The 3,555-nt window shown below is 25.6% G+C and overlaps 1 long non-coding RNA gene across 1 annotated transcript in view; it reads left to right on the top strand.

Moving 5' to 3' along the window:
* LOC112211361 (uncharacterized) overlaps positions 1-2,078 on the top strand; it is a 7,267-nt gene extending 5,189 nt beyond the window's left edge. Inside the window, exon 3 of the long non-coding RNA XR_010844044.1 lies at positions 1,847-2,078. This is a non-coding gene — a long non-coding RNA (uncharacterized lncRNA). The remainder of the gene's footprint in view (positions 1-1,846) is intronic.
* Positions 2,079-3,555: the final 1,477 nt, after the last annotated feature.

Here is a 3,555-nt window from a genome sequence, read left to right as displayed (position 1 = left end):
AAGATATTATTGTTTTGGTGTATATATATTAAAATGTTTGTTATAGATTTAAAAGGCTATAATTTATGTCATAGTTTTAAATTAAGAACTATTTAAAATTTATAAGTAATTTCTTTTATATGTAGGCTTATTATATGTATTAATTAGCATTTTAATTGTCAGTCATATTGACAAACAGCATTGCCTTGATCAATTTATTTTATGTTATTTAAGCATTTTGTAAATTTATTATTTAAATTTGTACTGTTTTCAAATAATTTTTCAATCGGCATTTATTAAATAATATACGCCGATTCCCAGAACTTGTAAAACTTAATATTTTATTGTTATTATAAATCAGTTAGTATCCATGTTTGCCTCATCACTCTTTATACCATCATCAACAGTTCAACGTTTCGGCCATCCTCAAGGGCAATCTTAAATATTATAAATATATATATAAATATATTATTATATAAAACACTATCGATTTAAAATTAATGAAATTGTGAAAAAATAGGGTAATGTGACCTGTAATTAATGACGGGCTGAATACCCTGCAAATCGTTTTTAAATAATTGGATGTGAGGTGAAAATTTATATTTAAGGTTGTCCTTGATTTGATGTTATAAAGAGTATTGAGGCTTAACATGTATATTAATTGATTTATTAAAAAAATTAATACCAGTATCAAGAAATTTAAAAGATTATATATAAATTACTATTTTATGAATATGAAGTGATTTTAGGTTTTAAAGACTAAAAATAACTGATATAATTTTATCATATCAAGCTTTCAGTTGGCGGCAGAGCCAGTTGGCTACAAGTTCTTGGATAAAATGACTTATGAATCTATGTAGAATTTTTCTTAAAGCGGGAGCTATTTGTTCGTGTTATTTTATTTAAATAGTTGGCTCCTGGTTTTTGTACTTGGCAAGGATGTCATGAGTCTCATTATTTAATTGAGAATTTACATTATTTAATACCAGAGGCCTTCATTTGAAATTATTATATCAATTAAAATTTGAACTAAGCCATTTTATTAAGTACAATGTTTAGTATTGAAAAATCAAAACATAAATTGTGATGGTTGCAATAGTTTTTAGAGTAAATTAAATTTAAATAAATTAGTCTTATCTGTGGAGTGAAGATCCACTAATGAAGAATGAAGAAAGAAGTCAACTCATGGGATGAGAATTTCGAACGGAATACTTAAATAGGTATTTAATGAATTTTGTAATTTTTAAGTTTTTTGTTAGATTTATGTTTTTTTAATTTGTGTTTCCCTATGTTCTAAATATCCTTACAATCAAATAGCAATGAAGCTAAATATTTAAAAATAACTAAAAATTCAAAATAAAATTTTAATAATTTAATTAATATTTAAATAGAGAATAATTAATATAGTTTGTGCTCATTATAATTTTTTTTAATGTTTGTGTTACTTTCGAGATAATAAAACGTTTGTTGTCAGATGTAATTTTATTTTTAATTTTTAATAGACCTAATAATATTAAAATTAAAATATATATATATATAGTTGGCCGTAAAGGTTTAAATATAGTAAGATGGTCATTGGTCAAAAAAAGAACAAATAGTTTTAAACTATTTGTTCATTTTTTATTCATATTTCATTAAAACCCTGACCATCTTCTTATAATTAAAATTAAAATATATTCAAGATTGATTGTTTTTGAATAATTTAAATTTATTTCTGTCATTGATAGTCGATCTTGAAAAATTGGTTATTATTGAGCGAATAAAATATATTTTATAAGAAAATAACACGGTATACATGTTATCATACCATATCATATTATATATCATTGTTACTTTAATATGATTTAGAAATATTTTTATTTTTCAGCCTGAGTTCATGCTTATTCAAGGACCCTTCAGCAAAGCTTGAAAAAACTGTAGGCTTTATGGACGTTGGCAAATGGGAACGTTTCGATTCATGAGATAAATTAAGAGGAATTGTTGTGAATGAACATAATCCAATTTAATTTGATGAGAAGATTTTTAATAAAAAAAAACTAAAGGTTTGAAATTCATTTCTACTCTACTCCTTTAAAAAAAATAAATATTTGTTTATCTTAGTCTAAATATTTTTTGCCTAAATCCTTGTATCATAATTAAATAATTTTTTTTTTTATTATTTTGGTTCAATCTAGAAGACATGATTGCATCCTCAACGTATTTATTTCCGAAAAGTGTAATCAATCTTAAGATTATTCAAAAGATATATATAATGTTTATTGTTTTTTAAAATTTTTGTTTTTCCTTCTTCTTTTTATTATTAATTAATTATGTGTTTTTTTTAATGTTATAAACAATGTAACTAATTATATATACTCAAATCTATTGTATTGTAAACATATAATATATGTAGTATGCCTTTCATGGCATGGAACAGGTATAAAGGAAGTAAACTATCTCTTTATGGGGTTACCATATATAGAAAAATAAATAAAAATAAGTATATATATTGATAACTTTTTTCACGACTGTTGTAGGTATACATTTTTATTTTTGGTGTGTCTTGAGGATCAGTCAATAATACAACTTTGTAATAATACATCTTTTGGCGACGTTTCACAACTTTATTATATGCATAGTCATGCCCTACAATGAGGAAAACAGTTTTTTTTTTCTCTTCAAATAAATGTCACAAAACTACTATGTACATAGTGCAATCTCTGACTAATAAATATTACAATCACAATATGGTTTGATACAAACATTACTTACAATTCTCAACTGCAGTGTGTTCTACATTATGATATTTCCATCTTCAGATTTAGGGAAGGACTGAATCGGTTTTGAAATGAGAGTAATGTTAGTTTAGGTTTCCCCACATGTACCGTTTTTTTTCCCTCAGTAGGTAGTCACTAGTTAAGTAATAGGTTAATCAATCAGGTAACTGGCTGACTGCTGAAGAAGAATATATGTTCTAAAAAAAAAAAAAAAACCGTGTTTTTCTCATTGTAGGGCATGACTATGCAATCAATAAAGTTGTGAAACGTCGCCATATGTATTACTACAATGTTGTATAATTGACTGATTCTCAATACCCACTAAAAAGAAAAATGTATGTATATATTATGATTAAAGAATCATGTTGAATATCGAAACAAACATGATCTTTGAAAAAGTACTAAACAAACTGAGATATATAAGAAATTGAGAATTAAGTCTAACTAAGCCATCCAGTTCGTGCATGTTACCCTAGTATTACTTATCTGATGGCTACCAAAAAAGTATGAATACACAGTAAAAATGAGACTTTCGAAAAGGTTCTGTCCTAGACTCCTTGAACAAAAATTTTAAAAAACTCCGCGCAACACGGAATCCGAAGGAGTAATGGCCTGACAACAAACCTAGAATTATAAACCACATTATTATCAACATTATACCGTTCTGAGAAAAAGACGTTCCAGTGGACATTGATCTTTTTTTTTTTATTCTAGATTTGATATTGAAATCTAGTAAGATTAGAATATTAGCCTTAATTGCATTTATAACTCTCACCTTATCGATTCAACAAATTGCATAAACACAAATTTGGTATATTTG

Source organism: Halyomorpha halys, unplaced genomic scaffold, assembly GCF_000696795.3.
Source record: "Halyomorpha halys isolate HHAL.00 unplaced genomic scaffold, Hhal_1.1 Scaffold2032.1, whole genome shotgun sequence".
Taxonomy (NCBI): domain Eukaryota; kingdom Metazoa; phylum Arthropoda; class Insecta; order Hemiptera; family Pentatomidae; genus Halyomorpha; species Halyomorpha halys.
The sequence above is the reverse complement of the archived record's forward strand: the minus strand, read 5'-3'. Positions and strand labels throughout refer to the sequence as shown.